This window comes from Aulonocara stuartgranti, assembly GCF_965226115.1.
Source record: "Aulonocara stuartgranti genome assembly, chromosome: 11".
NCBI classification, from domain to species: Eukaryota; Metazoa; Chordata; class Actinopteri; order Cichliformes; family Cichlidae; genus Aulonocara; species Aulonocara stuartgranti.
Window position 1 is genome coordinate 20,056,038 of NC_138947.1, and position 26,168 is coordinate 20,082,205.

A 26,168-nucleotide genomic window follows, 5' to 3' on the forward strand; every position below is an offset into this window, starting at 1 on the left:
TTTTCTTTAATAAGTTAAAGAGTTGGGTAATTCCAAATGCAACTTTTCAAGCACCTGAAAATTCAGTATACATGCAAATTGTGTCGGCACAATTTGTCAAATTTGCTACAGCTGCTGTATTTAATGTCAATATGCAACACTATCTGAAAGAAGATATAAGAAAGACAGGACCTGGAAGGAAGATGAAAGTTCTTTAATATTTGTTGTACATTCAATTTTAAAGCATGGCCTCAAAGGTTAGATGCATCTAACATGCTGTACTATGTTAAGGATTTAGGCCCTAAATAATCATTGAAGTGCTTTTAAAAATAATGCCATCCATGTGTGTTGAGCTTCATATATATTGCAATAAACAAAACCCTAAATCAATAATACAATATAATATGCAGCTAGCCAGCGGAATTATGTTAAGCTTGCCAAAAGGATGTTAATATGGAGCATACAAAAAGAACAAAACCAACTAGATAGATACACTTTTATGCATATGCTACCAGTGGGTCACCCAATAGCTACTTTGTATGTAAATGAATAGCTACCCATAAAAGAAAATGAAACTACATATTCATAAAAGAGAAATCTCACAGCTGTACTTCATTTTTAAAAATGTTTGCCAAAATAAAAGCAATTGTGATTATGTTGTGTTTAATTATCGCTCATAATATATTTATATTTCTGGCTGTCTTATAACATCAAAACACTGTAAATGCACTAATATTTTGTAAATATACAAACAAATTTTACTTCTGTACACAATACCACAGCTACTGTGAGTGACAATTCTGTCTTTCCTACAGTTTCATGTCAAAGTGTCTGCTGATCCTCGCACTTCTCCTCATGGTTTATGATATATAATTTTGTTTATTATGTCTCAGACTTTTTATTTTGAGACAGAATGATGACACAATGTCATCACATGACATACAAAATTTTTAATTAAAAAAAACACCTTATTAACAAAAAGTCTGGTCTTTTTGCTCTTTTACCAACAAATGATATTCAGTGGAACTACAAATCAGTGGGTCTAGCACAGGTTCCTAAACAAAGGTCCGAAATTTGCAGTGACAGGCATAGTCACTAAGGAGTTAGAAGTTGGCTCCTGAGCTTTAACCTAATATTTTACTGTTTGAAGCAGTGTCTTCAAACAGAGATATTGTGCCAGATTCAATAATAAACGCACACAAAAGAAGATGGCTGTGCACTGGTACATATGAGAGCCAGTTAAGCAATGGTATATTTACACAACAAAAATATTTCTTGGTAACTATTCAAAGGCTAATCATTAAAGGTTATGTAATTGTATTTCTAATCCTATCTTAAATGTTATTTAAGATAGGATAATGCTGGACAGCTATGTTTTTAGCAGTAAGCTCAACAAAACAGAAGTTTACTTCTTTTTCTTTTTAGTCTTGTCTTTAAATTTTACCTGGGCATATTCACAGTCCACTTCCTTTTTCACATTCTTACCCCCCACTTCATCATACAGGCCTCCCATCTCTAGTGCATTGCTCACAAAATTTCTGTTAATTCCCTCCACAATGCACTTCTCCTCCTCCAGATAATAGCTACCAGGTGAATTCAAGTCCACAGAGGTTTCTTCCTTCTTTTTCTTGCTCTTGGTCTTCCAGTTCACACTAGAGTAAATTGCTTCACACTTGTCGCCTTTGTTCTCAGAGTTTTTGCTTCCTCTTGCACCCACTGGCTCAGCGCTTGGCAAGTTGGTGCTACTTGGCTCAGCAACTACTTTAGGGTCAACAACGCCTGCCTCTCTCAACCTTTCAACATTTGCATAAATGCTCTCTTCTGTTGTGTTTGGTGCCTAAAATTGCATAGTAAATTTCAGTGAACATTCCGGTGAAGATCATCTATTCATTCTTGTGTAAATGTAAAAGTATCACACCTTTAAAAAAGCCTTAAAAATAAAGTTAAAGTACCTCATTTCCTTCTTCAGTCGGAGGCTGAATCATCGCAACTGTGTTGTTTTCATCTATTAACCCAACTTTCGGCTTACAGTGATTCGTCTGAGTCCTGAAAAATAAAGTAAAATATCAAATATATATTTTTACAAATCATACACTGCAGTTTTTCACTGCTCACTTTTTAGTTCACAGGATAAACTCATGATGATATATAGTGGTGTATTACAGCTTGCTATGTGAAAACTAGGTCTTGAAAATGAAAACATATAATGTCAGTGTTTTTAGACATGAACTGTCCAATAAACAGCTCAGACTGATGTTAAAGTTAGTCAGTGTTGTTACCAATGTTGAGTATGTTTTCTGATGGATCAAGCCCAAATATACACAGTAGTTGCACAGTATCAGTATTCAGTTAAAGATCACAGAAAATCAGGCCAAATACAACTTAGTAAATAGTAAATGCTGTGGGTAGTTTGAACAATTTTAAGTACCAAATTGTGTCCATACCTGATAACAAACAGCAGAACACACATTAGTACTAATAGTAACACTACAAGAGTGGAGACGATCACTGGATACAGAACTGAACCTAAAAAAACAAAACAAAAATAAATATAAAAATATACCATGTAAAAAAATTAATAAATACATAAAAAATCACCCTACTTAATTTTTAATTGTATGCATGGCATACATAATGTGTTTTGTTTTTTAAACCCCCTGGGTTTGTTCAAGATTACTACCCTTTCAGCTTGTTCGTGGCCAAAACTGGCCACCATAGAGCCCAGAGGGTTAATTAGCCATATTACTCAAAAATTATGTGGTAAAACAAACTTATTTCAAATTCCAAGGTTTTAAATATTGGATTTTGTTTTTGAAAATCACCTGCTCTTTACCAGGTCTTAAAATTACATATATACAGCCTCAGCTGAACTACAAAACATAACATGGTATACTGTGTCATTACTGAACAAAGACTAATCCAAATTTCAGAAGCGGTGTGTTACTGCTTCCATAGGAATCACAAGAATAGGTAGCAGCCAGATGCTGATAATCAAGCACTGGATTATTAAACTTCATTTAATGACCATCAGCAAGCGTGAACATGTTTATAAAAGCAGATCTTTGTGGCAGTTTGCTGGTCCTGAACATTCAGGAGTGTGTTAGCACAATACCAATGATATAAATGTACTGCAAAACATTACATATTTTATGAAACTGGTAGTGAGTCGACTGTAGCTGGATTAACCCATCCCTAACTGCTTGTGTGGATTAGTGGAATTCCTAAAGTTATTGACAGTAAATTTATTGTAAATGAATACTAACATTTAGGGTAAAATCTTGATAATATCTCTTAACTGGCTTTGTAGAGCACAGGATATCAGTGACTAAGGTATCAAATCTCCTTGATCTCCACTGCATCATGTATGTGGGTTAAACAAGAGTATTTACAGTTGCACCAAATACAAACCTTGAGGTTCTGCAGAGCTTTTAAACTTGCTCATACAAAATTGTTGACTGGCAGATCCCAGAGAGTTGAAGCTACGGCAGAGCAGGGTGGAAAAATGCTTCACATGTGGTTGACTCAGAATGAAGGAGCTCCTGTGACCTGTGATGTTTAGAGTCTCACTGAATATTTCAAATCCACCAGACTGATTGACAGGTTCTCCATTCAAATACCACTGTACAGCAGGGGAAGGGTTTCCCTCAGTGTCACAGGAACAGTTAACTTGACTTGCAGTTTTAACACAATCTGATGAAAACAGGATCTGTGGAAGAACTGTCATTGAAAGAAAGTGAGAGGAGTCAGTAAAAAACAACCTTGATGATTGAAAAATATTTGCAAAAATTACTAAAAAAAATGAACTGACAAAGTGACCGGTAAAATGCTGTGTGTAAAGATGGTCATGTCTCAAACTGATCTGGAGATAACCAAAAATGTCAGAAAAATGGAAAACACTCATGTGTTGTTACAATTTCTAACAAAAATAGTATAATTAAATTTTGAGATACATACAATGAATCTCAAGCTGAGTCACATTAGAACGTTCAACTCCGAGCTTATTTTCAGCCTTGCAGAAAAATGTCCGTCTGTTTCTGAAGACTTGAATGTTTAAACTGGTTCCTGTTCCAATTAAAGTCTCCTGGTCTCCATCAGCTCTGTACCAGGTGTAGTTCCTCACTGCTGGGTTGGCATTAGTGCTGCATATTAGACTCACATTGCTGTTGTCTGGTACTGGACCAGAAGGACTGACTGAAACTGTGATGTTTTCAGGTGAATCTAAAGAACGAGTATTAAAAAATGAAAATTAGTTGTGTATTGTACATTGGGTATTACACTACCTGTCATAAAGCCTTATAAATTTATTTAAAAAGATGACATCTTAAGAATGCTTGCACCTTATTTTAGCCCACTGCCTAAGTCTTCTGAAGATAAAGTGTTAGTTTAGTGTTGCGCATACACTAAAGAACTATTTAAGATAATTTTGATCAGACAAAAACTGTGGTATTTTAGTTGAATCCAAAAAAAAGCAATAACACAATCACTTGTGGATGGATATTAACGTGTATTTCACGAAGTCTGATTTATGTACTAAAACAACAGTTTAAGAATGCTGTACTTTTTAATTTAAAAAAATACACTGTTTCTATTTGTTGAGTATTGGAAAAACATGGTATATAAAACTCTGTTCTAATGATCTGACTCTTTGATGCTGGGTTATACTGATGATATGTAAAGCAGATGTGAAATGTGATATTTACACTGAACATCTATTTGAATGCTGCTGGAACGTCCAACTCCAATCTCATTTTCAGCCTTGCAGAAAAATGACCGTCTGTCTCTGGAGACTTTAATGTTTAAACTGGTTCCTGTTCCAATAAACGTCTCCTGGTCTCCATCAACTCTGTACCAGGTGTAGTTCCTCACTGCTGGGTTGGCATTAGTGCTGCAGGTCAGACTCACATTGCTGTTCTCTGGTACTGGACCAGAAGGACTGACTGAAACTGTAATGTTTTTAGGTGAATCTGAAAATTAAGTATTGAAACATGAAAATTAGTGATGCAATGTATGTTGGGTATTACACTACCTATCATTAAGTCGTATGTGTGTATTTTAACAGTGACTTTGCATGTTTTCCCTGTGTACTCTGGCTTCCTCTCACAGTCCAAAGACATACATTTAGAGGGGTTAGATTGATTGGCCATTCCAAATTGCTCATAGGTGTGAATGTTAGTCTGAATGGTTGTCTGTTTCTCTGTGTGGCGCTGTGACAGATGGGCAATCTGTCCAGGGTGTGCTGCTCATGCCCTGTTACGGCTGTGATAGTTATAAACACACTTCTAAACCTGGTGGAAAGTCTTCTCAGAAGAGTTGAAATTATTATAGCTACAAATAGTCGGCCTACATCATATCATACACCATATTTTCCGCATATAAGGCGCACTTAAAATCCTTTATTTTTCTCAGAAATTGACAATGCGCCTTATGTATGAATTCTGGTTGTGCTTACTGACCTCGAACAGATTTTATGTGGTACACGGCGCTGAAAAAATCTGTCAAAAATGTTTTTGTACGACTTTGCTAAGCTACGAAGCTGCACCGCTTGATGGACTGTTAGAGCATCACAGCTACTGTAGTTAGGAGCCTAGCGGAGTAATCTGGGTCCAGAACTCCGTCTGCTTCAGGTCCCTAAGTTGAAGAACACTGCAACATCATTGAGAGTTATAAACGGTCTAAATTCTTTTGTCTTTAATAAAATTATCAGTGTTTCTGTTTTACCAGGTGTAACAATTAAGTTTAACATCCAGGCATCCATGAAAACAGAATTTATTAAATTTAACGCAGTTTAGGGTTGCCAACCGTCCCTTAAAAAACGGAATCGTCCCGCATTTCGAAACAAAAGTACACGTCCCGTATTGAGCTAATAAGGGACGCACTTTGTCCCGTAATACAGTAAGAATTAAAAGTAGTCTATAAATGTTTATGGAATTAACGCTTTGTTTGAAAACATAATTCTCGGCCCCTCTCCTGCTTTGTGACCAATGAGCTGACAGCACACTTATGACAATTCGAGTATGACAATTCAGATTACCAGAGGTGTGGACTCGAGTCACATGACTTGGACTCGAGTCAGACTCGAGTCATTAATTTTATGACTTTAGACTTGACTTGAAAAAATGTTCTAAGACTTGTGACTTGACTTGGACTTTTACACCAATGACTTGGGACTTGAATTGGACTTGAACCGGTTTACTTGAAAAGACTTGATATTTTACCCCAAATATAAAATTTAACATGCATATTATATAGAGATTGAAAATGTGACGTCATTCACGGGTAGAACCGCAAAGGATTCTGGGAACTCGTGGCAAGCGGTACTAGCGCACGCAGGCTTTCAATTAAAATCAGTTATACAGCGATAAAAAGAAACACAAAAATGTCAAGAAGCTGTTGTATTATTAACTGCAAATAGCCGGTCACATGACAGCCACGGGAAGCTGACGGGTAAAGAGATCGGTTGTTATCGGATTACGTCATTGAGGAGAAATTGTTCGAGCCATGTTTCCGAAGTAACAAAGACGCGACGGATGGCCTGGATTGCAGTCATTCAAAGACCAAATATAACGTCCCAGAACACTCACAGGTTAGTCTGCTCCAAGCATTTACACAAAGGTCAGTCTGCTGTTGTAGTTAATGCGTCATTTTTCTTAACATAATTGATGATATAGGTTACAAGCAAGTCTGGCGCTGAACAGAAATTGTCGCGCTATGCTCCTTTATTTATTGTGCATAAATAGTGAATTGTCCTGACACAATATTGCGTTTCGCTTCTGTTATTATGGTACATTGACAAAAACATATACTTTTATTCACAGGATAAAACAGGTTTTTTGTATCACTAATTGCCCAGTACGATTACAGCATACAGTATTATTGTCACTGCTACATTTCTGTGATGCTACCAGAAATTATTTCCACTACTAATTAATTACCGTTGAGCTCAAAGGTCCTATTAATAAACGGTTAACGAATGTGTATTTATGATGACGATTTGTGAGACTGGTAAACTTATGATACGTACGATGGTCTTTCGTTCTACACGGTGCATTTCAAGGTCCTGCACCCATCCGTCGGTAAACTGTACCTGGGCTTGTTGCAGTGACCTGAAGTTACTAAACTTCATGAGTGTATGCACTCACTCCAAGAACCGTATGATTATAAATATGCATATAAATATGCTAAGATGAGATGGCTGACTTCATCTAACTAGCAAATGTTGTCCAGGCTACGTTGGTGATACAGTTTTTTTTAATGTGTATGATATTTTTGTCATGCGATTTTAAAGCTGGTCCTACAACCGCATCCAAGAATAACATGCAGCGTATCTCAGAACTGTCGGTGAAAATTATTCTTGGAGCTAGGTTTAATTGAGCTGCATTTTAAAGAGGTGCAATTTCACAATTTGTGTATATTTTCTAAGTTCACTATTTTGTCATGTGTTGAGAAAAACACAGATTTAAAAATTACATGGTCTAATATTTACATTTAGCATATAACTGCAACATGCTTTTTTTCGTTTTTTTTAACGACTCGAAAGGACTTGAAATTCAAAATTTCAGACTTGTGACTTGACTCGGACTTTTACACCAGTGACTTGAGACTCGACTCTGACTTGCCTGACATTACTTGAGACTTGACTTGAGACTTGAGGATAAAGACTTGAGACTTACTTGAGACTTGCAAAACAATGACTTGGTCCCACCTCTGCAGATTACCGCTCATCTCATTGGTCGAGGAAAGGTCGCTTGCGGAGAAAATACCGGAAGACAACAGATGACCACAACAACAAGCATGGCTGTCACTACCCGATCTGTACCGGAAACCCGATCGGTACCCCGCATGCGCAAATCTTACGTCACTTCCTCTCTTTGCCAACATTGCGACATTCAATACATTTGAATGATACGGTTAGCGCCCGAGGGCGTTCCAAGATGGCCGAGTAAGTACACGCTTACTGCCGAGCTTAGCAAATGTAACCTTATAATACGGTAGCAACACTGTGTCAACTCAGACCTTAGAAGCTTTTACGGTATTTAAGCCAGAAAAGGACTGATTTTGATCAATTAAGAGATAAAATGTCACAGCGTGACAATAAAAGACCCTCGTCTAGCTCCAAGACGAAGCTACTGCTAAAGGCTAATGCTAGCCAAACAACCGGGTCGGTGAACCCACTGCTTGACAACTGCCATGACTATACGGCTCTTTCACTACCTCTCCCAATAACTGAGGACGTAATGGACGAGTTTCCACCTCTACCCGTCTCACCCAGCCAGTCTCCGGCGCCAAAGAAAGCGATGCACTCAAAGGGAGATAGCGTGGATATTGTTGAAACTCTATCAAAACTAATAAACGAAAGAATGGATAACCTTGCACTACAGATTGACGGGATCAGAAAAACTGTGGATTTTGCATGCGAAGAGATAAAAGATGTCAAATGCAGAGTGGGCACATTGGAGCAGAAAATCTCCAAAGAGGAAGAGCGTATGGATAAAAACCAGCAAAGAATCACAGATCTCGAGCGATATTCCAGACGGTGGAACCTCAGGCTGTTTGGTGTCAAAGAAGAACAACAGGAGGATACATGGAAGGTTGCTGTTGAGATTTGTCAGGCTACATTGCCTGAATGTAAAAACCAACTTTATGACACCATTGACACCGTACATCGGGTCGGCTCCAAACGCCCAAACAACACCAGTCCCAGACCTATTATCATCCAGTTCATCTCCCGCAGAACCAGAGATAGCCTGTGGAAAGCAGCTAAGACATCTCCATTCTTAAAGGAAAACCGGGACTTGAAGTTTGCTGAGGACCTTTCCAGAGAAGAGAGGGAGCGCCGGAGCAAGTTGTGGCCCATTATCGAGAAGGCTCGCAGAGAAAATAAAAAGGCCTATTACGTCGGATGCCGGGGTTTTGTTAATGGGACAGAAGTTTTCCCGTCTTCAGAATGAGAGGTGAATATGGGGGAAGCTAAGGAATGGAAAAGACCCTACAATGTTGCACAGTTGCTTGGACTTGGTTGGCTGTTTTTCATTGATCCTTCTGGCGTTTTGGATCATTAAGTCTATGCCTCATTTATAGTGTGAGGACACTTTAAGTTTCAGCACCAGAGTTGTATCCTAAAAAATATTTCGTGTATTTCTGCCGAGTTATTTTCATCCTTGCAATGCTCGGTCCCTTAGTGAGGTTTATTTTTTGTTAAGCACACAATATTGGTTCTTTAAATTTCTAGCTATTTATTTTTTGTTTTCTTAATTGTCATTTTCTATTGTTTCCCTAAATGCCAGGGGGTTGAGACAGATCTGTAAACGTAAAGCCTTATTTTTGTTTGCTAAGAAATATAAAAGTCATTTTTGTTTTTTCCAAGAAAGCCATTCTGTATCTGCTGATGTGAACTTCTGGAAGTCTCAGTGGGGTAACGATGTTTGGTATTCGCATGGCACAGAGAGGTCAGCTGGGGTCACGACTCTCAAAGGTAGCTTCGAAGGTATTGTTCTACATTCAGATTGTGACTCTTTGGGTCATTATATTTGTCTGATAGTAGAATACAATCACTCCATTTTCATAATTGTCAATTTATATGGCTATAATACCAAACCTGAAAATGATAATTTAATTGACTCTTTAGATACAAGGATTAGTTTTTGGCTCTCTAAATATCCCAGTTCAAACTTAATAATTGGAGGAGATTTTAATGTTTCACTAAATGACACTATAGACAGATGGCCACCAGCACAACATTTTAGGAATAATTTGAGATTGGAAACATTTATGGATAAATTTAATGTAACTGATATTTGGAGAGACAAATTTCCTGATGATATATCTTTTACCTGGAGTAACCGTTCTGGTTCAAGGAAATCACATATTGATTTCTGGTTAATATCAAGTAGTCTATCAAAGGACAGTGTTACGGTCAATATCCTTACAACTCCACTTACGGATCATAGAGCAATATATATTAATCTGCAACTCTTTCCTACTATTGCAATTAATAGATCCTCCTATTGGAAATTAAATAGCTCGCTTCTGAGCCATACAATTGTAAAATCTGAAATTACACGACTGTTAAAACACTTTATACACAAGGCTAATATTGAGAATTCCTATAGCACAAACTGGGAAATTTTTAAATTTGAGACAAGTAAAATGTTGAGACAGTATGGGGCAAAAATAGCTAAGTCAAGGGCAGCAGAAGAAGAAAATCTAATTGTTCAAATTTCCGCAATATATCAACTCCCACCAGACGAGGTCTCGGAAGAGGATAGATTACATCTTAGGTCCTTTCAATCTAAACTGGATGAGATTTACCGCCAGAAAGCTGAAGGAGCTTTCGTTCGTTCAAGAAAAAGGTGGATAGAGGAGGGAGAGCAGAATTCTGCTTATTTTTTCCGCTTAGAAAAACATAGATCTAAAACCAATACTATTCATAAATTGAATATAAATGGTACGGTCAGTGATGATGCAAAAATTATCTCTCAATTTTGTTGTAATTTCTACTCAAAGTTGTATGAATCCAATTATAACGCAAAGGTCGCTACCCAATTTATTGACTCTGTAAACAATGTTAAAATGATTAAAAGTGCTGATAGGCTTTTTTGTGACAGTCCAATTACTGAAAAAGAGATATTGACATCTATTGAATTTCTTAAAAACAACAAATCTCCGGGCACAGATGGGCTGGTGGCTGAATTCTATAAATCATTTTCTTGTCAGCTTGCACCCTTTTTGTTGCAGGTTTATAATGAAAGTATTGAAAGGGGCACTCTTCCTCCCAGCCTTACTCAGGGACTTATTACTTTAATTCCCAAACCTAAGAAGGACCTACTTTTTATAGACAACTGGAGACCAATAAGCCTCCTAAATAATGATTATAAAATATTAGCTCTATTGCTAGCTAGAAGAATTAAATATATTTTGGACGATATTGTAGACGAGACACAGTCTGGTTTTATGACAAACAGACACATCTCCAATAATATTAGACTCGTCTTGGATATTCTGGACTACTCAGCATTAATATCTGATGACTCATTTATCCTTCTCCTGGACTTCTATAAAGCCTTTGACTCAATTGAGCATGAATTTATATTTCTTACACTTCAGAAATTTGGTTTTGGTGATATCTTCTGCAGAGCTATCAAAACTCTGTATTCCAATGCTAATAGTTCTATTAGAATGAAAAATGGCACCACTTCTCGTTTTAGTCTTAATCAAGGTGTACGCCAAGGTTGCCCGATTAGCCCTTATCTTTTTTTACTTTGCACCCAAATTCTTGCCTCTCATATTTCGAATAGCCCTGTGAAGGGTATAAACATAGCAGACAGAGAGATTGTCATCAGTCAATTGGCAGATGATACCACAATTTTTCTTAAAAATGCCAGCCAAGTGCCAATTGCTTTACATGTAATAGAGGATTTCTCAAAAGGGTCTGGATTGGTCCTAAACTTAAATAAATGTCAGTTATTACCTGTCAAAGAGTGTAATGTTCAGAGTATTTGTAATATAACAGTTAAAAATGAAGCAACATATTTAGGTCTGATTATCTGCAAAGATCCAAAAGACAGAATTTTACTAAATTTCCCCCCAATTATTAAAAAATCTCAAACCAAATTAAATCAATGGTTGCAGAGAGATTTAAGTATAAGAGGAAGGGTATTGCTCTCAAAAGCAGAAGGTCTGTCTCGACTGACTTATGCAGCAATTTCTCTGCATGTGGACGGCAAAACTTGTAAGGATATTGATCGAATGCTCTTCAACTTCCTTTGGAAAAACCGGACACATTACATCAGAAAAAGTGTATTGATGAATGACTATGAACACGGTGGTCTCAATGTTTTGGATTTTACTACTCTAAACAATACATTTAAGATTAATTGGGCTAAACATTTTCTTAAAAATCCGGTATCCATTTGGAATTTTATTCCTCACTACATTTTCTCTAAGTTTGGTGGTCTAAGTTTTATCTTAGGTTGTGATTATAATATAGATAAGCTTCCAGAAAAGCTCTCGATGTTTCACAAACAAGTTCTATTAGCTTGGTCCCTTATATATAAACACAACTTTACACCCCATACGTATTCAATTTGGAATAATAGGAACATAATGTATAAAAATAAATCATTATTTTTTTCTAGGTGGGTTGAGAAACGGATTGTTTTAGTGAATCAGCTGTTTAATCCTAATGGGCAGCTCATGTCCTACTCAGAATTTTTAAACACCTATAAATTTCCAGCCACACCCAAAGAATATGCCATATTATTTGATGCAATACCTACGGGTATTATAATGCTTTTTAAAGGTATTCAACCTTGCATATCATCTGTTTCTCTCCCCAACCCTTTAGATTCACACATAGGAAGAATCTGTCTAACAAACCACAGTAAAAGTAATAAGAATATTCGTGCTTTGTTCCAGACAGAATCTCTAACTATCCCACATGTGGTCTCTTATTGGAATTCCTTTGTCAGTGACATTAACTGGAAAAGAGTATGGACAATTCCTAACAAGTATCTGGTAACGAATAAAGTGAAGGAAGTCTCATTTAAAATATTGCATAAATTTTATCCTGCTAATCATTACATGACGAAGTTCAAAAGGGACATAAATGTGAACTGTGGATTTTGTGGAAGCCATCCTGAGACTGTGCAACACTTCTTCTGGATCTGTTCATTCGCTAGAACATTTTGGAAAGACTTCAGTAGATTCATTGCTGGACATCTCTATAATGACTTTACTGTGAAATGGGAAAATGTTGTATTTTGCTTCTTTCGAAGGCAAAAAAAAAGATGTTTACTTTATAATAAACTTATTAGTCATCTTAGCTAAATTTTATTTTCACAAATGCAAATACAGTAAGAAAAAACCTGATTTTAAACATTACTATAATGATGTTTTATGTTACATAAAATTGATTAGTGGATCACTTAACAAAAAGGCTATGAAAACTATTACTATTTGTAGTAATTACAAATTATTTGAATGTTTGTAATTCTTTGTATTACACCCCCTGGCATATGTTAATTTTGTTCTGATTGTATACATGTTCTGTATACTGTTTCTTAATAAAGTTTAATATTTTGAAAAAAAAAAAAAAAGATACGGTTAGCGCCCAGTTAGCTCCTAGCATTTCTCAGCAGCTCTGCCTCCTTTTCGACTACCAGGACATTTAAACAATGAATAATCCGTATCCGCAACAAATTTTTGCTTTTCTCCTCAACAGAAAGCGTTCCCCGATTGAACAACAGCGCCGTAAAATAAGAAGAATGGTGCCTAATGACAGAGTTAATAATACAGACTTTATAATATGTCACGTGAAGATTCAGCAGCCAGATGAAGTGTTTACTGGCAATTGACAGTGATAGCGGACATTATCATCACTTTTCCAACAATCCTCTCCACACAGACAAGCATAAACACACTCGATTATCACTAAATCAAATTTAACACACGTTTGTAATGACGCTAATTCAGTTTACAATAGGGTTCATTCGCTCAGTCAGCAGGTGGCGGTATCCTCGTACACTGGGGAGTACACTGCCATTAAACGAACAGAAGAAGAAGAAAACCCCTGCACATGCGCGGTACGGATCGGGAGTCCCGATCTGTCACTATCTTTTAATTTTTTTATTTTTGTCTACATTATATTAAATGTTTCATTATCGGAAACATGTTAAGAGATACTTGTTATTCTTAACATCTTAACAGATACTCTGACCTGTAACTATCGTAAAATGCTTCGACTGGAAGTAGACACCTTTCGCGCATGCGGGGTACCGATCGGGTTTCCGGTACGGATCGGGTAGTGACAATGGCCAACAGGGAAACAAACGTCGACACTGTGGTGCAAGTCTCGGACGACAGTACATCTAAAGCTGGGCAGACACTGTGCGATTTTTTTCAGTCACGTTATTCAGCTCCTGCTCAAACTGCACGATTGACTCATAGGGGTTAGAAGTTGGTAGGTCACGATGCAGGGTCTCACACTATACCGCCCGATGCTCTGATGCGACCTGAGTGCTCACACTGTGCCTCCATAAAATTAAGGTTATAACAGAAAATCTGTCGCTCCCCCTCTCTGTCTTCCACTCACACAGACACACCACCACCATCAACTTTGCTAAATTGCTAATGAAAAACATTGATCAGGCAGCTGTGATTGAGCAGCAGTGTAAATCCAACTATTTTCACGGTTGTTGTGGTCGTGATAATTTTGTGATGCCACATCGAAAAAGCTCGGATGAGCTTTCCAAAGTTCTACAAGTTGTGCCTCCATCGCTTGTGTCCAGATCACAGGCTGCACAGCCGTGCTGCTCCATCTTTTTCACCGACGTTTACGTGTTTGCGCGTGAGCGGCTGTGTTGACACCCTCACCAGCGATTGATGATCGGGAGCTGGTCGTTAGGTGTTAATCGCTTCTGGTTACCCCACGTATACTACACGATGCACGATGAAGGCCAAAATCGGGCCGATCACTCAAAAATCGGCTCAAAATGGGCCAAAAATCGCACAGTGTGAGCCCAGCATAAGCCCAGCATTAGAGCAGCAATGTTTGTTCCCCTCAGAGAAAGAGGGGGGGAAAAGGCTGCAAAAGTACAGGGAGGAATGGGAAAGGAAAACACCTGGCTGGAAAAGTGCACGATAACACCTTTAAAGCGCACTGCACTGTGTGCCGGCGCACTTTTTCCATAGGCATGCTTCTAATGGTGGGCACATGAAGAACATGAGGGGCGTGAAAGCTCGGGGAACCCTTAACCAATTTCTTGTCCACCAGGCCACGGCAGAAGCAGATATGGTATGTAAACACTGGTTTGTGTTTTTTTTTAAACCCTCTGGTTAAGGTTAATATGGGCATGTGCAGTGAATATCAGCGCTATGTGGCCAGAAGATAATATAATTTATTTTGTTTAATAAACAACTGCAAGGATAGATGATTACAACAAATAGATCACTAATACATAAAAGTAATACATAGATGAATAATGATGATGAGTTATGATGCGTAATCATGGGAACAAGTGGGTTTACAAACAGGAGCAGCTGATTAGCATTAGAAAAGCTGAAATAATACCTCAACTGAAGCCGATTGTACTAAATGCACTATATGTGCACTGTTACAAGAATATTTTTCGTTCTATTGTTTTCTATTAATTTATATAATTTTAAGTTAAGCAGGACAGAGTTCTTTTAAAGAAAGATTTACTTATATTCTCAAAAGTTAAGCATGACAGGCTTCTGTTTAAGAAAGAGACCTGTTTTACTGTGTTAATGTTGTCATTTTGAACAAAGAATATGCATCTGCTTAAATCAAATTCAACTCAAATGGTTAAAAAATAATTTCACACACAAAAAAAAGAGCTACAAAATTCACCACACTGGGAAGGGTGAACTGGGTTGCCCGGCCCTGGCCACGAGGTGTCCCTTATTTATTTTTCAGGGGGTTGGCAACCCTATATCATACTCCATATTTTCCGCATATAAGGCGCACTTAAAATCCTTTATTTTTCTCAGAAATTGACAATGCGCCTTATGTATGAATTCTGGTTGTGCTTACTGACCTCGAACAGATTTTATGTGGTACACGGCGCTCAAAAATCTGTCAAAAATGTTTTTGTATGACTTTGCTAAGCTACGAAGCTGCACCGCTTGATGGACTGTTAGAGCATCACAGCTACTGTAGTTAGGAGCCTAGCGGAGTAATCTGGGTCCAGAACTCCGTCTGCTTCAGATCCCAAAGTTGAAGAACACTGCAACATCATTGAGAGTTATAAACGGTCTAAATTCTTTTTTCTTTAATAAAATTATCAGTGTTTCTGTTTTACCAGGTGTAACAATTAAGTTTAACATCCAGCCATCCATGAAAACAGAATTTATTACATTTAATGCAGTTAGAAGTTAGCAAGAAGTTAGCTTGCTAGTTTCCACCTAAAGATGATATTACCATGTTCTGACTGAAAGATTTCTGAAAAAATTAAAATGTACAGCTCTGCCATCACTTCCAACATAAATGAAGACAGAACACTCAACCGCAGTGACTTTTGTAGTGTTACTGAAGTTGGACTATATAATGATGTGCTATGTGATTGCTAGCAACACAGCTATGTTAGCATAACATAAATGCAGTGAAGCTGGGGGATGAATGCTAACTTTGTTCCACTCGATAAAAGTTAATGTGAGGGTTCCCAAAGGTTAGGGAGAAATGCAATCGCATGACAGGATACTGTAAACAGACCAAACTTTAGTCAGGAGAACAACTGAGATAATCCATCCACAATACGAGGTTACTCATTAATATACTGCAGCAACATGGGAATAGAGCAGCTGCAAGAGAATTCAACATTAATGAATCAATGGTACAGAAGTGGAGGAAGCAGGAAGAATGAGTTGAGTAAAGTTTGACTTATCTGACCGTGTTGTTTTGCTTAATGCGCCTTATAATTCAGTGTGCCTTATTCATGAAAACAGACACGTTTGTTGACAGTGCACCGTATATACCGGTGCATCTTATAGTCCAAAAAACTACGGTAACCTTTTTAAAATTGAGAATCAAATGTCATTCTAGTTATAAGTGGGTGGGCAGAGGGGCAAAGACTTTTGGAAATGCTGTGTGTATGCTTTTACTTTTTTCTGTAAAAATGCATTGGTTTTTTATTTCTAGACTATTCCAAAAGCTCAGCATGTAAATTTCAGTTCTAATGGTCTGAATCCTTGATGCTGGGTTATACTGATGATATGTAAAGCAGATGTGAAATGTGATATTTACACTGAACATCTATTTGAATGCTGCTGGAACGTCCAACTCCAATCTCATTTTCAGCCTTGCAGAAAAATGACCGTCTGTCTCTGGAGACTTTAATGTTTAAACTGGTTCCTGTTCCGATAAATGTCTCCTGGTCTCCATCAGCTCTGTACCAGGTGTAGTTCCTCACTGCTGGGTTGGCATTACTGCTGCAGGTCAGACTCACATTGCTGTTCTCTGGTACTGGACCAGAAGGACTGACTGAAACTGTAATGTTTTTAGGTGAATCTGAAAATTAAGGAATAAAACATACAGATTAGTGGTGTACTGCACTGTATGTTGGGTATTACACTACCTATCATTAAGTTGTTTATTTGTATTTTAACAGTGACGTTGCAAGTTCTCCCTGTGTCTGTGTTGGTTCTCTCTGTGTACTCTGGCTTCCTCTCACAGTCCAAAGACATACAGTTAGGGGAGTTTGATTGATTGGCCATTCCAAATTGCTCATAGGTGTGAATGTTAGTCTGCATGGTTGTCTGTCTTTCTGTATTGGCACTGCGACAGACTGGTGATCTGTCCAGCGTGTGCCCCGCCTCTTGCCCTGTGACAGCTGGCATGGTCATAAACACTTCTTCTAAACCTGGTGGAAAGTCTTCCCAGAAGAGTTGAAACTATTATAGCTACAAAGAGCTGGCTGACATCATATCAGATGTCACTTTTAGTTATATGTGTGTGACCAGACAAGCAAAGACTTTTGTATATTGAAACAGTTTAGGAATGCTGATACTTTTTTGTGCAAAAATGCATTGGTTTTTTTATTTGATGACTATTCAAAAAGCTCAGTGTGTAAATTCCAGTTCTAATGGTCTGAATCCTTGATGCTGGGTTATACTGATGATATTATACTTGAAATGTGCAATTCACTTGTATTTTTATATACTTGAAATGTGCAATTCACTTGTATTTTTATTTTTTATTCCTATTTATTCTATTTATCCCCTTCGTATATTTTATTTATATTGTCTCTGTATTTATATATGTGTGTGTGTGTGTGTGTGTGTGTGTGTATACATATATATATATATATATATATATGTATATATATATATATAATATTCTGCAACTCTGTAACTTCTGTCGGTGCTGTACTTTTTTGGAAATCGAATTTCCCAGAGGAACCCACCCGAGGGATTAATAAAGTTCTATCTAATCTATCTATCTATGTAAAGCAGATGTGAAATATGATATTTACACTGAACATCTATTTGAATGCTGCTGGAACGTCCAACTCCAATCTTATTTTCAGCCTTGCAGAAAAATGACCGTCTGTCTCTGAAGACTTTAATGTTTAAACTGGTTCCTGTTCCGATAAATGTCTCCTGGTCTCCATCAGCTCTGTACCAGGTGTAGTTCCTCACTGCTGGGTTGGCATTACTGCTGCAGGTCAGACTCACATTGCTGTTCTCTGGTACTGGACCAGAAGGACTGACTGAAACTGTGATGTTTTTAGGTGAATCTGAAAGTTAAGGAATACAACATACAAACTAAAATGTTAAGACAGTTTTTTTTTGCAGAAGTAGTGTTTATAAATTGGGTACAATGCCTTCAGTATATATTTTTTCCCATTAAATTAATAACTCATACACATCTAACACCAAACAGGAGAGAAGGGAGCAAACCGCACCAATTTACTCATTTTTTCTTTTATCAAGAAAATTTGTAGAGTGATAGTAAGAAGTTGCTTTGGCCCTTTCTTTCTAAATACTGATGTATCCAATAAAAATCCATCCATCCATCCATCTTCATCCGCTTTATCCGGGGCCGGGTCGCGGGGGCAGCAGCCTAAGCAAAGAGGCCCAGACCTCCCTCTCCCCAGCCACCTCCTCCAGCTTATCCGGGGGAACACCAAGGCGTTCCCAGGCCAGCCGAGAGATATAATCTCTCCAGCGTGTCCTGGGTCTGCCCCGGGGCCTCCTCCCGGTGGGACATGCCTGGAACACCTCACCCAGGAGGCGCCCAGGGGGCATCCTTGTCAGATGCCCGAACCACCTCAGCTGGCTCCTTTCGATGTGGAGCAGCAGCTGCTCTACTCTGAGCCCCTCCCGGATGGCCGAACTTCTCACCCTATCTCTAAGGGAGAGGCCAGCCACCCTTCGGAGGAAGCTCATTTCCGCCGCTTGTATCCACGATCTCGTTCTTTCGGTCACTACCCACAGCTCGTGGCCATAGGTGAGGGTAGGGACGTAGATCGACCGGTAAATTGAGAGCTTCGCTTTTACACTCAGCTCCCTCTTCACCACGACGGACCGGTGCAGCGTCCGCATTACTGCAGCTGCAGCCCCAATCCGTCTGTCGATCCAATAAACTTTGGACTTTTTTGATACTTCTTTTTCTCTGTGTCTTATTTAGAGTTTGGTCGCCATGGCAATGATAAATGCCCTGGTTCTTACATACCACTATTCTACTCAACTTAAACCGCTTCATACAACATGCCTCATCCATTCACCTAATTTATGTTTAAGTGTTTTCTAATTAAAATAATATCGAAAGTGTTTTGTTCATCAGATAACAGCTTATCTAAATATCGTTACCCGAGGATATTTGGTGTGCAAATTGGCTCCACTCTGCATGCCAACCTTCCAAATAGTAGATAACCTGCTCTACCTTCTGAGCTACACCAGGCACGTGCGAGGGGCGGCTTGAGCACCTGCCCCTTTCCTGATGGGTGTCCCAAATGCCCTTTTCTTGAGGCAATTGTTTTATGTGTGTTTTATGCATGCGGCGCGTCTGCGCAGAAATATTGGGAGAAAGAAATGCCGTAAAAAACACTGTTTAATGGCGTTGACCTGACAGAATACCGTATTTTACACCAGGAAGTGGCGTCTTAAACGCCGTTTCTGAACGGGAGAAAAAAAACACACTTTTACCTGTCTTTGAACGCCACTCAGCAAAAAATGGCATTCAAAGACAGATTAAAAACTGTTTTTTCCGGCGTTCAGTGTCAGCTGTGAAGGCGTTTAAAACGCTGTTTACTTGAAACTATGCAGGGCCTTCCCCATGGTGTTAAACTGCATTTCTTACGCCATTTCTTAACCAGACGTGTTAGAAAACTCGCAATATTTGGCAGAAATGGCTTACCATATGCAGAGCTGTAGAAGAAGCAAATTAAATGGGAGACGCAGACTGATGCAACAAAAACCAGTTAGGTGTACATTGTACACTTAGTATGCATTCACAGCGTACACATAGTCTATAGCACACAGATGAACCTTATTATTACATGTTGGTAAGTTGTCTTGTGACAGCTGACAAATTGAAACAGATGAGCGTGCTGTGTGTGAAACAGCGCGACAAACATTGCCTGTCCTTTTATTAACTGCACAAGTAGTGCTGGTCATTAGCTGCCAGCTAACTGGGTAAGGGTCTGTAGCTCTGCCCACCGTTTCAGGGAACAAATTTAGTTTTAAAGTAAGTTACAGGGCTTTTCCTGCCTTCCTGGAGCGCTTATATTTCACTGAACAGAATCTAACACACATATCCAAATAAGAAACAAAATATATTAGATTTATATTTCAAATATGACAAAATGATGATTTTACAAAATTATTGTATCTTTACAGTTTAAACATTTAATAAACTTTCTGCCTGCACAGAGTGTACAGTCAAACAAATTGAATCCTCATAAATACATTATTTCATGTTTATTACTTAATTTGTTTATTTTCATCCCTTTATTATTATAGCACTAGGAATAAATAATGGGGGAATTATTCTGGATCAACACCATGATACAAACTTGTGGCCATAGTATATACAGTATTCTGAGAAGGTTTTTTATGAGTATAGATTTTTTAAATTATAACTCATGATGTGATATTGTCCAGACATGCCCTGTAAGGACATGAGGAGGAAACAGTGTTAAAAGGAGTTGTGTGAGGCAGTGGATCTCTCACCAGCTACATTAAAAAGAGCACAGGTATCAATAACACATGTACCAGCTGTTCCACTGCAAAGGTATTCAAGTATAATAATAATAATAAACACAATGTTTTGGTTCTATAACATTTTTCTATCATTACTTTATCATAGATTAGGTACAAGAGTTGTTAAGTTTGGATAATTAAATAATAGATTAGTGCAATAGCAAAGTGTGCCTTGTTGTCAGATGGATAGCAAGTGGAGAGTGATAGATGAGAAAGAGTGATTCACAGGCAGAGCCTAGTTTATTTCTCACAGTTTTATTGCCTTATGGTTCCAAGCGCTGTCACCAATCTTTGCATTTCATTATTATTTCATAACACTTGTTTAATCAGCAACCATTTCTCATATGGACTTTTTACAGTTTCAGATCAGCACAGCCCTGCCCTCCAGCACTATCAGCAGCAACCCCTCAACAACAACATTGTACCCATCAGGTAAAACATGGGCTAAGTTTGCTTTGCACTGTCCCCACCTGATGACAGTGATATAGTATGATGATGTTCCATATTAGATTCCTGATGGTTGGTGGGTGTGGCTTCAGCCTGGTTCTATGTGCCCCTTTTTAACTTTGAGCACCGCCCCTTTAAACATCTCTGCACAGCCCTGAGCTACACCCACTCCAGCCACCCCTCCTGAGCTAAAGCCAACCAACCTCACCTCCCCTGAGCTACAGTCCCACTTTACCCAGTTGTGTTCATCATCCATATTTAATGAGTGTGTATGTATTGCCTCTATCTACCCACATTTCTTTGTTGCATTGAACTGTTGAATATTCATTTTCTCACTCACATTTGTCCTGGTTTGCATTCAAAGACATTATTGGCTACCATCTGGATTTTTCTGCTACACCTGAACAAAGGTTGATTTTTTATTTACTATCTGTGGCCTGAGTCTGGAACTGGGGCCTCATTCTCACATCACATAACAGTTATCTGAATTTTGTTTTTTTAATAATTCTGTTTTACTGGTTGTGTATTCACAAAACAAATATCATAACTTGGGGAAAATACATGATACTATATATAGTAAGTGAAACTCTGAAACTGAAAACTGTAAAGTGAAAAGCAACTGTCAAATGTGACTGACTAAATGTAGTTTTACTCTTAGAGAGAATAAATAACAGATCTAGATAACTGTATTTATTACTAAATACATTACTACTACTATTTAAACGTTATTACTATTTATTTCATTTGAGAAGAGAAAAATAAACTCACATGAAATATCAGGAGTTAAACTTGTTTCAGCAGTGACATCAGGGCTACCATCTTGTTTCTGGTAGACAGCAGTGCAGGAGATTTTATTTCCATGATGGAGGTGAGAAGCAGTGAAATTCATAACAGAGGTCCTGACTTTAGTTTTGTCCTGATTCTCCTGCAGTGTCTCCTGACTCTGACCCAGGTTAGGGCTCCATGTCAGAGCTGGAGGATGAGACCAACATGGAGCTGGAGCTGGAGCAGAGCACGTCAGACTCACTGAGGCTCCCTCCTCCACCTCCAGTGTGGATGGAGTCAGAGTCGGTGAAGGAGGATCTTGTGGTGGGAAGAAATATTTTCATCAGTCAATAAAGAAATGAGCAGTAATTAATTTAAGGAGTTTTTTTTGCTGTGTAAAATCCAGTAAATTCACAATGTCAAAGTCAAAGCAGCTTGACTCGTGTCATTTATTCACATGAATTGTCTTTATATGGATATAAAAACTTACCTATGAATGAAATATCTACACCAGCTTGTGTAAAAGTGAATTTCAGTGTATTATCACACTCCAGTCTGAAGTAGTATTTACTTCTTTGAAGAAGACTTGCATTATTGAAAGTTGTGGTGCAGTCTTTCTTTGTTAAGTCTCCTCTCATGTCTTTAGTTGCAAGCAGTTTTGCACCTTCTTTGACCCAATATGCTTCACATGTATGATCTAACATGTTTTTATAGCTCTTCTCTACGTCAAAGAAGCAGGGGATGATCACACAGGTTCCACTCACGACATTTATATTCTGTGGCACTGTGATCCCCCACGTTCCACCTGAAAAAGATAATGCTTTTAATTTCGTTACAATAATTGGTATATTGTACTACAGTCGATTCCATTTTTTCTGCTTCTCCAGTTGAAGGTCGCTAGGGATCTGGAGCATGTCCCAGTTGGCATGTGGCAGGAGGCAGGATACACCCTGGACCAGTCGCTAATCTGTTACTGAACTAACATATAGAGACAGATATCCATTCACACTCTTACTCAAGTCCGGGCAGCTAACAATTACTAGTTAACCAAACCCTGTGCACATCTCTGAACTGTGGGAGGAAGCCAGAGTGCCCTGACAGAACCCAATCAGACAGGAAGAATATGCAAACTCCACACACTACACAGTGTCCCCATTCAATCATACTAATAGAATCTATTTGGATAATAGTCAGGGCATGTAATCAATAAAGTAGGAATATTAATGAAATTGAAAGGTAATTTGTTCACTTTAATATTATGAAAGACAGACATACCAGCTTCTTTTGCACTCTGACTGAATTGTTAATGGAACGTGCCACTACAGACCATAAAGCCAAGTGACAAAAGTAAAACTGCTCTGCAAATACTTTCCAGTTTGCGAACCCAGCCCAATTTTTACTCTTTAAGTGTTCGTGTGTGTGTGTGTGTGTGTGTGTGGGGGGGGGGGGGGGGGGGGGGGGCTACTTTTAACTATGTAAAGCACTTTGTGCTACATTTTTTGTATGAAAAGTGCTTTATAAATAAAGATTGATTGATTGATTGATTGATTGATTGATTGATTGATTGATTGATTGATTGATTGATTGATTGATTGAAAGGAGAAGTTTGTATATTTATCAACATTTAGGAGCTTAAGTCTTCCATTATGTTTTACAAATCCCAGAGAAGTCATGATTGCAGAATAACTAAAATCATTACGTTACTAGCTGTTTTATGTCTAATTTGAACAAAGCCAAGAAAAGTAAGTCAATAGCAGTGACATTATTTATAGTAGAGGACAAATAAACTTACTTGAAATATCAGGAGTTAAACTTGTTTCAGCAGTGACATCAGGGCTACCATCTTGTTTCTGGTAGACAGCAGTGCAGGAGATTTTATTTCCATGATGGAGGTGAGAAGCAGTGAAATTCATAACAGAGGTCCTGACTTTAGTTTTGTCCTGATTCTCCTGCAGTGTCTCCTGACTCTGACCCAGGTTAGGGCTCCATGTCAGAGCTGGAGGATGAGACCAACATGGAGCTGGAGCAGAGCACGTCAGACTCACAGAGGCTCCCTCCTTCACCTCCACTGTGGATGGAGTCAGAGTCGGTGAGGGAGGATCATCTGGCAAAAAGATCAGTCAATAAAGAAATGAGCAGTAATTAATTTCAGGTTTTTATATTCTATGTAAAATCCAGTGAATTCACAATGAAGTCAAAGCAGCTTGACTCGTGTCATTTATTCATATGAATTGTCTTTATATGGATATAAAAACGTACCTATGAATGAAATGTCTACACCAGCTTGTGTAAAAGTGTATATCAGTGTATTATTACAATCCAGTCTGAAGTAATATTTAGTACTTTGAAGAAGACTTGCATTATTGAAAGTTGTGGTGCAGTCTTTCTTTTTTAAGTCTCCTGTCATTTCTTTAGTTGGCTTTAGTTTTGCATTTTTACTGTTAAATGAAGTTGAATTACTCCAATATGCTTTACATGAATCATCTAAGTTATTTTTATGGTTCCTCTCAACATCAAAGGAGCAGGGGATGGTCACACAGGAGCCTCTCAAAACATTTATATTCTGTGGCATTTTGACGTTGAACGTTTCACACAGTGCACCTGAAACACAACACAATGAATTGTAAAAAATAAATGCAAACAGTAATTTACAGCAACAGTACAGTTTTAATTATTGCAGCCTTTATCCAGAGTTATCACTGCTGCTAGGACTTCAGTGTTTAATTCAGGTACAAATGCTAAATATTTTTACTGTTAAATATCTAATAAATGGACACCCTTTGTAGTTTAGTATATGTTTCATGTTAAATAATAATCTTTACATGATGCTGATTTTCTTTCACTCACCCTGCAGCAGAGAACTAATGAGAAGTAAAGTCAGAGTTCCAGCCATCTTGTTACAAAAAAGTGAAGTTTAAAGGAGTCTGAAGTTTGCACATGAAACAATTTACATGATTATTTGTTAAACATTACCAGTGACAAACTGTTATGGTGAAAAGTGAAGTAAATTATTTTTTTATGTATTCTGTTAAAACTCTCAAATGATGTTTGAGAATATTTTTAGTGCGTTAGCTCAAGATAACAGCGTGATACAGCACATTTTTTCACTCAGTAACAGGGCTCATTATTATCTTTAAAATATGTGACAATGACAGTAATGGTAATTTTGCAAAGCCCAGCGCTCGCATGTAACTACTGTCACTACGAGGATAATTATTCATCCTCAAAAAATCTGCTAAGATACCAGCGTAGAGCTCTTATTTCAAAAAGTTATGTTCATAAACATGATAGACGAGAGAAAAAGAAAATCCTTCACCTTTTCCCTGTGGAACTTTTTCCTCGACAAATATGATGTTTAATCTAAATCGCAGTGAATCAAAGGATGATAGAAATGTTAGCTTTGCATAAAACTTTGATATTTCTTCCATATTTAAGATATAAAAACTTACATTCTTACGAGCTTCATAGAGAAGTCATTTCCACATATGTGAGGTTTTTTAAGAACTGTTCAGGAAGCGATGTAAAAAGAGGAAATAACACAAAAGTATGAGTGTGAATATTAGATAGATGCTTTTACCAGAAGTGGCTGTTAACAGTACCACCTTCTTTTCTGACCACGATCTCCACAACACGTCTTGCACCACTGAATGTGCTGTAAACATTTCTATTCACTTAGTAATAATGTTCATTATTTGGCTGAAGGAATAAAGTAGATTAATGTTTCTATTTTCTAAACAAGAAACTGAAAGTTAAAACAGTAACAGTCAGACCGATGTTGTGTAAATTTCCATCCATTTGCTTCCGCTTATCCTTTTCAGGGTCGCGGGGGGCGCTGGAGCCTATCCCAGCTGTCATAGGGCGAAAGGCGGGGTACACCCTGGACAGGTCGCCAGTCTGTCGCAGGGCCAACACACAGGGACAGACAACCATTCACACTCACATTCACACCTAGTGACAATTTGGATTATCCAATTAACCTATCCCCACAAGCTGCATGTCTTTGGACGGTGGGAGGAAGCCGGAGTACCCGGAGAGAACCCACGCAAACACGGGGAGAACATGCAAACTCCACACAGAAAGACCCCGGCCTGATGGTGGAATTGAACTCAGGACCTTCTTGCTGTGCGGCAACAGTGCTAACCACTGTGCCACCGTGCTGCCTGTGTGTGTGTGTGTGTAAATTTCATTAATAAATAATATGTACAATATTACTTATTAATGAATAAAGGTGTGTTCACCTGTCACGTGCACAGATAAAT

General features: G+C 38.1%; 1 long non-coding RNA gene and 1 pseudogene across 2 annotated transcripts; one reads left to right on the top strand and one right to left on the bottom strand.

Annotated features, from left to right (window-relative positions):
• Window positions 1–1,345: 1,345 nt before the first annotated feature.
• Window positions 1,346–25,402, bottom strand: LOC309717098 (B-cell receptor CD22-like; annotated as a pseudogene). Its single transcript, XR_014280714.1, has 14 exons — window positions 25,359–25,402; window positions 25,226–25,269; window positions 24,757–24,833; window positions 24,169–24,510; window positions 23,702–24,013; window positions 22,400–22,714; window positions 21,913–22,227; window positions 16,739–17,002; window positions 4,680–4,943; window positions 3,934–4,197; window positions 3,388–3,696; window positions 2,424–2,505; window positions 1,932–2,025; window positions 1,346–1,816 (listed from the first exon to the last, which is right to left on the bottom strand). The product of XR_014280714.1 is annotated as a B-cell receptor CD22-like (transcript).
• Window positions 13,595–22,158, top strand: LOC309717127. Its single transcript, XR_014279626.1, has 3 exons — window positions 13,595–14,770; window positions 21,057–21,129; window positions 22,076–22,158. It is a non-coding gene; the product is annotated as an uncharacterized lncRNA (long non-coding RNA).
• Window positions 25,403–26,168: the final 766 nt, after the last annotated feature.